General features: G+C 41.2%; 1 protein-coding gene and 26 non-coding genes across 27 annotated transcripts in view; all 27 read right to left on the bottom strand.

Annotated features, from left to right (window-relative positions):
- The window catches only part of LOC146168571 (protein FAM227B-like), a 154,735-nt gene that overhangs the window by 49,952 nt on the left and 95,074 nt on the right, over positions 1-9,709 (bottom strand). The window lies entirely within an intron of this gene.
- On the bottom strand, positions 279-369 carry Trnay-gua (transfer RNA tyrosine (anticodon GUA)). The gene is given in 2 exon segments: positions 279-314; positions 333-369. It is a non-coding gene; the product is annotated as a tRNA-Tyr (tRNA).
- Positions 914-1,004, bottom strand: Trnay-gua (transfer RNA tyrosine (anticodon GUA)). Its single transcript is given in 2 exon segments — positions 914-949; positions 968-1,004. It is a non-coding gene; the product is annotated as a tRNA-Tyr (tRNA).
- Positions 1,390-1,480, bottom strand: Trnay-gua (transfer RNA tyrosine (anticodon GUA)). Its single transcript is given in 2 exon segments — positions 1,390-1,425; positions 1,444-1,480. It is a non-coding gene; the product is annotated as a tRNA-Tyr (tRNA).
- On the bottom strand, positions 1,549-1,639 carry Trnay-gua (transfer RNA tyrosine (anticodon GUA)). The gene is given in 2 exon segments: positions 1,549-1,584; positions 1,603-1,639. It is a non-coding gene; the product is annotated as a tRNA-Tyr (tRNA).
- Trnay-gua (transfer RNA tyrosine (anticodon GUA)) lies at positions 2,026-2,116 on the bottom strand. Its single transcript is given in 2 exon segments — positions 2,026-2,061; positions 2,080-2,116. It is a non-coding gene; the product is annotated as a tRNA-Tyr (tRNA).
- On the bottom strand, positions 2,503-2,593 carry Trnay-gua (transfer RNA tyrosine (anticodon GUA)). Its single transcript is given in 2 exon segments — positions 2,503-2,538; positions 2,557-2,593. It is a non-coding gene; the product is annotated as a tRNA-Tyr (tRNA).
- On the bottom strand, positions 2,979-3,069 carry Trnay-gua (transfer RNA tyrosine (anticodon GUA)). Its single transcript is given in 2 exon segments — positions 2,979-3,014; positions 3,033-3,069. It is a non-coding gene; the product is annotated as a tRNA-Tyr (tRNA).
- Positions 3,137-3,227, bottom strand: Trnay-gua (transfer RNA tyrosine (anticodon GUA)). Its single transcript is given in 2 exon segments — positions 3,137-3,172; positions 3,191-3,227. It is a non-coding gene; the product is annotated as a tRNA-Tyr (tRNA).
- On the bottom strand, positions 3,614-3,704 carry Trnay-gua (transfer RNA tyrosine (anticodon GUA)). The gene is given in 2 exon segments: positions 3,614-3,649; positions 3,668-3,704. It is a non-coding gene; the product is annotated as a tRNA-Tyr (tRNA).
- Trnay-gua (transfer RNA tyrosine (anticodon GUA)) lies at positions 4,250-4,340 on the bottom strand. Its single transcript is given in 2 exon segments — positions 4,250-4,285; positions 4,304-4,340. It is a non-coding gene; the product is annotated as a tRNA-Tyr (tRNA).
- On the bottom strand, positions 4,568-4,658 carry Trnay-gua (transfer RNA tyrosine (anticodon GUA)). Its single transcript is given in 2 exon segments — positions 4,568-4,603; positions 4,622-4,658. It is a non-coding gene; the product is annotated as a tRNA-Tyr (tRNA).
- On the bottom strand, positions 4,727-4,817 carry Trnay-gua (transfer RNA tyrosine (anticodon GUA)). The gene is given in 2 exon segments: positions 4,727-4,762; positions 4,781-4,817. It is a non-coding gene; the product is annotated as a tRNA-Tyr (tRNA).
- Trnay-gua (transfer RNA tyrosine (anticodon GUA)) lies at positions 5,045-5,135 on the bottom strand. Its single transcript is given in 2 exon segments — positions 5,045-5,080; positions 5,099-5,135. It is a non-coding gene; the product is annotated as a tRNA-Tyr (tRNA).
- Trnay-gua (transfer RNA tyrosine (anticodon GUA)) lies at positions 5,363-5,453 on the bottom strand. Its single transcript is given in 2 exon segments — positions 5,363-5,398; positions 5,417-5,453. It is a non-coding gene; the product is annotated as a tRNA-Tyr (tRNA).
- Trnay-gua (transfer RNA tyrosine (anticodon GUA)) lies at positions 5,681-5,771 on the bottom strand. The gene is given in 2 exon segments: positions 5,681-5,716; positions 5,735-5,771. It is a non-coding gene; the product is annotated as a tRNA-Tyr (tRNA).
- Positions 5,840-5,930, bottom strand: Trnay-gua (transfer RNA tyrosine (anticodon GUA)). The gene is given in 2 exon segments: positions 5,840-5,875; positions 5,894-5,930. It is a non-coding gene; the product is annotated as a tRNA-Tyr (tRNA).
- Positions 6,158-6,248, bottom strand: Trnay-gua (transfer RNA tyrosine (anticodon GUA)). The gene is given in 2 exon segments: positions 6,158-6,193; positions 6,212-6,248. It is a non-coding gene; the product is annotated as a tRNA-Tyr (tRNA).
- Trnay-gua (transfer RNA tyrosine (anticodon GUA)) lies at positions 6,317-6,407 on the bottom strand. Its single transcript is given in 2 exon segments — positions 6,317-6,352; positions 6,371-6,407. It is a non-coding gene; the product is annotated as a tRNA-Tyr (tRNA).
- Trnay-gua (transfer RNA tyrosine (anticodon GUA)) lies at positions 6,952-7,042 on the bottom strand. The gene is given in 2 exon segments: positions 6,952-6,987; positions 7,006-7,042. It is a non-coding gene; the product is annotated as a tRNA-Tyr (tRNA).
- Positions 7,110-7,200, bottom strand: Trnay-gua (transfer RNA tyrosine (anticodon GUA)). The gene is given in 2 exon segments: positions 7,110-7,145; positions 7,164-7,200. It is a non-coding gene; the product is annotated as a tRNA-Tyr (tRNA).
- On the bottom strand, positions 7,576-7,666 carry Trnay-gua (transfer RNA tyrosine (anticodon GUA)). The gene is given in 2 exon segments: positions 7,576-7,611; positions 7,630-7,666. It is a non-coding gene; the product is annotated as a tRNA-Tyr (tRNA).
- Positions 7,735-7,825, bottom strand: Trnay-gua (transfer RNA tyrosine (anticodon GUA)). Its single transcript is given in 2 exon segments — positions 7,735-7,770; positions 7,789-7,825. It is a non-coding gene; the product is annotated as a tRNA-Tyr (tRNA).
- Trnay-gua (transfer RNA tyrosine (anticodon GUA)) lies at positions 8,053-8,143 on the bottom strand. Its single transcript is given in 2 exon segments — positions 8,053-8,088; positions 8,107-8,143. It is a non-coding gene; the product is annotated as a tRNA-Tyr (tRNA).
- Trnay-gua (transfer RNA tyrosine (anticodon GUA)) lies at positions 8,371-8,461 on the bottom strand. The gene is given in 2 exon segments: positions 8,371-8,406; positions 8,425-8,461. It is a non-coding gene; the product is annotated as a tRNA-Tyr (tRNA).
- Positions 8,849-8,939, bottom strand: Trnay-gua (transfer RNA tyrosine (anticodon GUA)). The gene is given in 2 exon segments: positions 8,849-8,884; positions 8,903-8,939. It is a non-coding gene; the product is annotated as a tRNA-Tyr (tRNA).
- Positions 9,326-9,416, bottom strand: Trnay-gua (transfer RNA tyrosine (anticodon GUA)). The gene is given in 2 exon segments: positions 9,326-9,361; positions 9,380-9,416. It is a non-coding gene; the product is annotated as a tRNA-Tyr (tRNA).

Raw genomic sequence — 9,709 nt, 5'->3', positions numbered from 1 at the left:
GAAGAACTTAAGCGCTACAGTCCACCGCTCTACCAACTGAGCTATCGAAGGAACGAGATATTACCACAATTTGGCAAAGTTTGGAAAGTTATAAAAAAGGGGCAAGTTTGAAAAATTTATCCTTCGAACCGGATTAGAACCTGTGACCTATAGATTTCTGAAGAACTTAAGCGCTACAGTCCACCGCTCTGCCAACTGAGCTATCGAAGAAACGAGATAGTACCACAATTTGGCAAAGTTTGGAAAGTGATAAAAAAGGGGCAAGTTTGAAAAATTTATCCTTCGAACCGGATTCGAACCAGTGACCTATGGATTTCTGAGGAACTTAACCGCTACAGTCCACCGCTCTACCAACTGAGCTATCGGAGGAACGAGATAGTACCGCAATTTGGCAAAGTTTGTAAAGTGATAAAAAAGGGGCAAGTTTGAAAATTTATCCTTCGAACCGGATTCGAACCAGTGATCTATGGATTTCTGAGGAACTTAACCGCTACAGTCCACCGGTCTACCAACTGAGCTATCGAAGGAACGAGATAGTAACACAATTTGGCAAAGTTTGTAAAGTGATAAAAAAGGGGCAAGTTTGAAAAATTTATCCTTCGAACCGGATTCGAACCAGTGACCTATGGATTTCTGAAGAATTAAATCGCGACAGTCAACCGCTCTTCCAAATGAGCTATCGAAGGACCGAGATATTGGTACAATTTGTCAATGTTTGCCAAGTGATAACAAAGGGGCAAGTTTGAAAAATTTATCCTTTGAACCGGATTCGAACCAGTGACCTACAGATTTCTGAAGAACTTTACCGCTACAGTCCACCGCTCTACCAACTGAGCTATCGAAGGAACCAGATATTGCCACAATTTGGCAAAGTTTGGCAAGTGATAAAAAAGGGGCAAGTTTGAAAAATTTATCCTTCGAACCGGATTCGAACCAGTGACCTACAGATTTCTGAAGAACTTTACCGCTACAGTCAACCGCTCTACCAACTGAGCTATCGAAGGAACGAGATATTAACACAATTTGGCAAAGTTTGGCAAGTGATAAAAATGGGCAAGTTTGAAAAATTTATCCTTCGAACCGGATTCGAACCAGTGACCTATGGATTTCTGAAGAATTTAATCGCTACAGTCCACCGCTCTTCCAATTGGGGTATCGAAGGAACGAGATATTGGTACAATTTGTCAACGTTTAGCAATTGATAACAAAGGGGCAAGTTTGAAAAATTTATCCTTCGAACCGGTTTACAATCAGTGACCTATGGATTTCTGAAGAACTTAAGCGCTACAGTCCACCGCTCTACCAACTGAGCTATCGAAGGAACGAGATATTACCACAATTTGACAAAGTTTGGAAAGTGATAAAAAAGGGGCAAGTTTGAAAAATTTATCCTTCGAACCGGATTCGAACCAGTGACCTATGGATTTCTGAGGAACTTAACCGCTACAGTCCACCGCTCTACCAACTGAGCTATCGAAGGAACCAGATATTGCCACAATTTGGCAAAGTTTGCCAAGTGATAAAAAAGGGGCAAGTTTGAAAAATTTATCCTTCGAACCGGATTCGAACCAGTGACCTATGGATTTCTGAAGAACTTAACCGCTACAGTCCACCGCTCTACCAACTGAGCTATCGAAGGAACGAGATATTACAACAATTTGGCAAAGTTTGTAAAGTGATAAAAAAGGGGCAAGTTTGAAAAATTTATCCTTCGAACTGGTTTACAATCAGTGACCTATGGATTTCTGAAGAACTTAAGCGCTACAGTCCACCGCTCTACCAACTGAGCTATCGAAGGAACGAGATATTACCACAATTTGGCAAAGTTTGGAAAGTTATAAAAAAGGGGCAAGTTTGAAAAATTTATCCTTCGAACCGGATTAGAACCTGTGACCTATGGATTTCTGAAGAACTTAAGCGCTACAGTCCACCGCTCTGCCAACTGAGCTATCGAAGAAACGAGATAGTACCACAATTTGGCAAAGTTTGGAAAGTGATAAAAAAGGGGCAAGTTTGAAAAATTTATCCTTCGAACCGGATTCGAACCAGTGACCTATGGATTTCTGAGGAACTTAACCGCTACAGTCCACCGCTCTACCAACTGAGCTATCGAAGGAACGAGATAGTAACACAATTTGGCAAAGTTTGTAAAGTGATAAAAAAGGGGCAAGTTTGAAAAATTTATCCTTCGAACCGGATTCGAACCAGTGACCTATGGATTTCTGAAGAATTAAATCGCGACAATCAACCGCTCTTCCAAATGAGCTATCGAAGGACCGAGATATTGGTACAATTTGTCAATGTTTGCCAAGTGATAACAAAGGGGCAAGTTTGAAAAATTTATCCTTTGAACCGGATTCGAACCAGTGACCTACAGATTTCTGAAGAACTTTACCGCTACAGTCCACCGCTCTACCAACTGAGCTATCGAAGGAACCAGATATTGCCACAATTTGGCAAAGTTTGCCAAGTGATAAAAAAGGGGCAAGTTTGAAAAATTTATCCTTCGAACCGGATTCGAACCAGTGACCTACAGATTTCTGAAGAACTTTACCGCTACAGTCAACCGCTCTACCAACTGAGCTATCGAAGGAACGAGATATTAATACAATTTGGCAAAGTTTGGCAAGTGATAAAAATGGGCAAGTTTGAAAAATTTATCCTTCGAACCGGATTCGAACCAGTGACCTATGGATTTCTGAAGAATTTAATCGCTACAGTCCACCGCTCTTCCAATTGGGGTATCGAAGGAACGAGATATTGGTACAATTTGTCAACGTTTAGCAAGTGATAACAAAGGGGCAAGTTTGAAAAATTTATCCTTCGAACCGGTTTATAATCAGTGACCTATGGATTTCTGAAGAACTTAAGCGCTACAGTCCACCGCTCTACCAACTGAGCTATCGAAGGAACGAGATATTACCACAATTTGGCAAAGTTTGGAAAGTGATAAAAAAGGGGCAAGTTTGAAAAATTTATCCTTCGAACCGGATTCGAACCAGTGACCTATGGATTTCTGAGGAACTTAACCGCTACAGTCCACCGCTCTACCAACTGAGCTATCGAAGGAACCAGATATTGCCACAATTTGGCAAAGTTTGCCAAGTGATAAAAAGGGGCAAGTTTGAAAAATTTATCCTTCGAACCGGATTCGAACCAGTGACCTATGGATTTCTGAAGAACTTAACCGCTACAGTCCACCGCTCTACCAACTGAGCTATCGAAGGAACGAGATATTACAACAATTTGGCAAAGTTTGTAAAGTGATAAAAAAGGGGCAAGTTTGAAAAATTTATCCTTCGAACCGGTTTACAATCAGTGACCTATGGATTTCTGAAGAACTTAAGCGCTACAGTCCACCGCTCTACCAACTGAGCTATAGAAGGAACGAGATATTACCACAATTTGGCAAAGTTTGGAAAGTTATAAAAAAGGGGCAAGTTTGAAAAATTTATCCTTCGAACCGGATTAGAACCTGTGACCTATGGATTTCTGAAGAACTTAAGCGCTACAGTCCACCGCTCTGCCAACTGAGCTATCGAAGAAACGAGATAGTACCACAATTTGGCAAAGTTTGGAAAGTGATAAAAAAGGGGCAAGTTTGAAAAATTTATCCTTCGAACCGGATTCGAACCAGTGACCTATGGATTTCTGAGGAACTTAACCGCTACAGTCCACCGCTCTACCAACTGAGCTATCGAAGGAACGAGATAGTACCGCAATTTGGCAAAGTTTGGAAAGTGATAAAAAAGGGGCAAGTTTGAAAATTTATCCTTCGAACCGGATTCGAACCAGTGATCTATGGATTTCTGAGGAACTTAACCGCTACAGTCCACCGGTCTACCAACTGAGCTATCGAAGGAACGAGATAGTAACACAATTTGGCAAAGTTTGTAAAGTGATAAAAAAGGGGCAAGTTTGAAAAATTTATCCTTCGAACCGGATTCGAACCAGTGACCTATGGATTTCTGAAGAATTAAATCGCGACAGTCAACCGCTCTTCCAAATGAGCTATCGAAGGACCGAGATATTGGTACAATTTGTCAATGTTTGCCAAGTGATAACAAAGGGGCAAGTTTGAAAAATTTATCCTTTGAACCGGATTCGAACCAGTGACCTACAGATTTCTGAAGAACTTTACCGCATATAGACCACCGCTCTACCAACTGAGCTATCGAAGGAACCAGATATTGCCACAATTTGGCAAAGTTTGGCAAGTGATAAAAAAGGGGCAAGTTTGAAAAATTTATCCTTCGAACCGGATTCGAACCAGTGACCTATGGATTTCTGAAGAACTTAACCGCTACAGTCCACCGCTCTACCAACTGAGCTATCGAAGGAACGAGATATTACAACAATTTGGCAAAGTTTGTAAAGTTTTAAAAAAGGGGCAAGTTTGAAAAATTTATCCTTCGAACCGGTTTACAATCAGTGACCTATGGATTTCTGAAGAACTTAAGCGCTACAGTCCACCGCTCTACCAACTGAGCTAAAGAAGGAACGAGATATTACCACAATTTGGCAAAGTTTGCAAAGTGATAAAAAAGGGGCAAGTTTGAAAAATTTATCCTACGAACCGGATTCGAACCAGTGACCTATGGATTTCTGAGGAACTTAACCGCTACAGTCCACCGCTCTACCAACTGAGCTATCGAAGGAACCAGATATTGCCACAATTTGGCAAAGTTTGGCAAGTGATAAAAAAGGGGCAAGTTTGAAAAATTTATCCTTCGAACCGGATTGGAACCAGTGACCTATGGATTTCTGAAGAACTTAACCGCTACAGTCCACCGCTCTACCAACTGAGCTATCGAAGGAACGAGATATTACAACAATTTGGCAAAGTTTGTAAAGTGATAAAAAAGGGGCAAGTTTGAAAAAGTTATTCTTCGAACCGGTTTACAATCAGTGCCCTATGGATTTCTGAAGAACTTAAGCGCTACAGTCCACCGCTCTACCAACTGAGCTATCGAAGGAACGAGATATTACCACAATTTGGCAAAGTTTGGAAAGTGATAAAAAAGGGGCAAGTTTGAAAAATTTATCCTTCGAACCGGATTAGAACCAGTGACCTATGGATTTCTGAAGAACTTAAGCGCTACAGTCCACCGCTCTACCAACTGAGCTATCGAAGGAACGAGATAGTACCACAATTTGGCAAAGTTTGCCAAGTGATAAAAAAGGGGCAAGTTTGAAAAATTTATCCTTCGAACCGGATTCGAACCAGTGACCTATGGATTTCTGAGGAACTTAACCGCTACAGTCCACCGCTCTACCAACAGAGCTATCGAAGGAACGAGATAGTACCGCAATTTGGCAAAGTTTGCAAAGTGATAAAAAAGGGGCAAGTTTGAAAAATTTATCCTTCGAACCGGATTCGAACCAGTGACCTATGGATTTCTGAGGAACTTAACCGCTACAGTCCACCGCTCTACCAACTGAGCTATCGAAGGAACGAGATAGTAACACAATTTGGCAAAGTTTGTAAAGTGATAAAAAAGGGGCAAGTTTGAAAAATTTATCCTTCGAACCGGATTCGAACCAGTGACCTATGGATTTCTGAAGAATTTAATCGCGACAGTCAACCACTCTTCCAAATGAGCTATCGAAGGACCGAGATATTGGTACAATTTGTCAATGTTTGACAAGTTATAACAAAGGGGCAAGTTTGAAAAATTTATCCTTCGAACCGGATTCGAACCAGTGACCTACGGATTTCTGAAGAACTTTACCGCTACAGTCCACCGCTCTACCAACTGAGCTATCGAAGGAACCAGATATTGCCACAATTTGGCAAAGTTTGGCAAGTGATAAAAAAGGGGCAAGTTTGAAAAATTTATCCTTCGAACCGGATTCGAACCAGTGACCTATGGATTTCTGAAGAACTTAACCGCTACAGTCCACCGCTCTACCAACTGAGCTATCGAAGGAACGAGATATTACAACAATTTGGCAAAGTTTGTAAAGTGATAAAAAAGGGGCAAGTTTGAAAAATTTATCCTTCGAACCGGTTTAAAATCAGTGACCTATGGATTTCTGAAGAACTTAAGCGCTACAGTCCACCGCTCTACCAACTGAGCTATCGAAGAAACGAAATATTACCACAATTTGTCAAAGTTTGCCAAGTGATAAAAAAGGAGCAAGTTTTAAAAATTTATCCTTCGAACCGGATTCGAACCAGCGACCTATGGACTTCTGAGGAACTTCACCGCTACAGTCCACCGCTCTACCAACTGAGCTATCGAAGGAACGAGATATTACCACAATTTGGCAAAGTTTGGAAAGTGATAAAAAAGGGGCAAGTTTGAAAAATTTATCCTTCGAACCGGATTCGAACCAGTGACCTATGGATTTCTGAAGAACTTAACCGCTACAGTCCACCGCTCTACCAACTGAGCTATCGAAGGAACGAGATATTACAACAATTTGGCAAAGTTTGTAAAGTGATAAAAAAGGGGCAAGTTTGAAAAATTTATCCTTAGAGCCGGATTCGAACCAGTGACCTATGGATTTCTGAGGAATTCAACCGCTACAGTCCACCGCTCTACCAACTGAGCTATCGAAGGAACGAGACATCGCCACAATTTGGAAAAGTTTGCCAAGTGATAAAAAAGGGGCAAGTTTAAAAAAATTATCCTTAGAGCCGGATTCGAACCAGTGACATATGGATTTCTGAGGAATTCAACCGCTACAGTCCACCGCTCTACCAACTGAGCTATCGAAGGAACGAGATATTAACACAATTTGGCAAAGTTTGGCAAGTGATAAAAATGGGCAAGTTTGAAAAATTTATCCTTGGAACCGGATTGGAACCAGTGACCTATGGATTTCTGAGGAACTTAACCGCTACAGTCCACCGCTCTGCCAACTGAGCTATCGAAGGAACGAGATAGTACCACAATTTGGCAAAGTTTGGAAAGTGATAAAAAAGGGGCAAGTTTGAAAAATTTATCCTTCGAACCGGATTCGAACCAGTGACCTATGGATTTCTGAATAACTTAACCGCTACAGTCCACCGCTCTACTAACTGAGCTATCGAAGGAACGAGATATTAACACAATTTGGCAAAGTTTGCCAAGTTATAAAAATGGGCAAGTTTGACAAATCTATCCTTCGAACCGGATTCGAACCAGTGACCTATGGATTTCTGAGGAACTTAACCGCTACAGTCCACCGCTCTACCAACTGAGCTATCGAAGGAACGAGATAGTACCACAATTTGGCAAAGTTTTGAAAGTAATAAAAAAGGGGCAAGTTTGAAAAATTTATCCTTCGAAGCGGATTTGAACCAGTGACCTATGGATTTCTGAAGAATTTAATCGCTACAGTCAACCGCTGTTCCAAATGAGCTATAGAAGGAACGAGATATTGGTACAATTTGTCAAAGTTTAGCAAGTGATAACAAAGGGGCAAGTTTGAAAAATTTATCCTTCGAACCAGTGACATACGGATTTCTGAAGAACATTACCGCTACAGTCCACCGCTCTACCAACTGAGCTATCGAAGGAACCAGATATTGCCACAATTTGGCAAAGTTTGGCAAGTGATAAAAAAGGGGCAAGTTTGAAAAATTTATCCTACGAACCGGATTCGAACCAGTGACCTATGGATTTCTGAGGAACTTAACCGCTACAGTCCACCGCTCTACCAACTGAGCTATCGAAGGAACCAGATATTGCCACAATTTGGCAAAGTTTGGCAAGTGATAAAAAAGGGGCAAGTTTGAAAAATTTATCCTTCGAACCGGATTCGAACCAGTGACCTATGGATTTCTGAAGAACTTAACCGCTACAGTCCACCGCTCTACCAACTGAGCTATCGAAGGAACGAGATATTACAACAATTTGGCAAAGTTTGTAAAGTGATAAAAAAGGGGCAAGTTTGAAAAAGTTATCCTTCGAACCGGTTTACAATCAGTGCCCTATGGATTTCTGAAGAACTTAAGCGCTACAGTCCACCGCTCTACCAACTGAGCTATCGAAGGAACGAGATATTACCACAATTTGGCAAAGTTTGGAAAGTGATAAAAAAGGGGCAAGTTTGAAAAATTTATCCTTCGAACCGGATTAGAACCAGTGACCTATGGATTTCTGAAGAACTTAAGCGCTACAGTCCACCGCTCTACCAACTGAGCTATCGAAGGAACGAGATAGTACCACAATTTGGCAAAGTTTGCCAAGTGATAAAAAAGGGGCAAGTTTGAAAAATTTATCCTTTGAACCGGATTCGAACCAGTGACCTATGGATTTCTGAGGAACTTAACCGCTACAGTCCACCGCTCTACCAACAGAGCTATCGAAGGAACGAGATAGTACCGCAATTTGGCAAAGTTTGCAAAGTGATAAAAAAGGGGCAAGTTTGAAAAATTTATCCTTCGAACCGGATTCGAACCAGTGACCTATGGATTTCTGAGGAACTTAACCGCTACAGTCCACCGCTCTACCAACTGAGCTATCGAAGGAACGAGATAGTAACACAATTTGGCAAAGTTTGTAAAGTGATAAAAAAGGGGCAAGTTTGAAAAATTTATCCTTCGAACCGGATTCGAACCAGTGACCTATGGATTTCTGAAGAATTTAATCGCGACAGTCAACCACTCTTCCAAATGAGCTATCGAAGGACCGAGATATTGGTACAATTTGTCAATGTTTGACAAGTGATAACAAAGGGGCAAGTTTGAAAAATTTATTCTTCGAACCGGATTCGAACCAGTGACCTACGGATTTCTGAAGAACTTTACCGCTACAGTCCACCGCTCTACCAACTGAGCTATCGAAGGAACCAGATATTGCCACAATTTGGCAAAGTTTGGCAAGTGATAAAAAATGGGGCAAGTTTGAAAAATTTATCCTTCGAACCGGATTCGAACCAGTGACCTATGGATTTCTGAAGAACTTAACCGCTACAGTCCACCGCTCTACCAACTGAGCTATCGAAGGAACGAGATATTACAACAATTTGGCAAAGTTTGTAAAGTGATAAAAAAGGGGCAAGTTTGAAAAATTTATCCTTCGAACCGGTTTAAAATCAGTGACCTATGGATTTCTGAAGAACTTAAGCGCTACAGTCCACCGCTCTACCAACTGAGCTATCGAAGAAACGAAATATTACCACAATTTGTCAAAGTTTGCCAAGTGATAAAAAAGGAGCAAGTTTTAAAAATTTATCCTTCGAACCGGATTCGAACCAGCGACCTATGGACTTCTGAGGAACTTCACCGCTACAGTTCACCGCTCTACCAACTGAGCTATCGAAGGAACGAGATATTACCACAATTTGGCAAAGTTTGGAAAGTGATAAAAAAGGGGCAAGTTTGAAAAATTTATCCTTCGAACCGGATTCGAACCAGTGACCTATGGATTTCTGAAGAACTTAACCGCTACAGTCCACCGCTCTACCAACTGAGCTATCGAAGGAACGAGATATTACAACAATTTGGCAAAGTTTGTAAAGTGATAAAAAAGGGGCAAGTTTGAAAAATTTATCCTTAGAGCCGGATTCGAACCAGTGACCTATGGATTTCTGAGGAATTCAACCGCTACAGTCCACCGCTCTACCAACTGAGCTATCGAAGGAACGAGACATCGCCACAATTTGGAAAAGTTTGCCAAGTGATAAAAAAGGGGCAAGTTTAAAAAATTTATCCTTAGAGCCGGATTCGAACCAGTGACCTATGGATTTCTGAGGAATTCAACCGCTACAGTCCACC

Source organism: Ascidiella aspersa, chromosome 1, assembly GCF_963924565.1.
Source record: "Ascidiella aspersa chromosome 1, kaAscAspe10.2, whole genome shotgun sequence".
Classification (NCBI taxonomy): domain Eukaryota; kingdom Metazoa; phylum Chordata; class Ascidiacea; order Phlebobranchia; family Ascidiidae; genus Ascidiella; species Ascidiella aspersa.
This window is presented reverse-complemented; position numbering and strand designations above follow the sequence as displayed.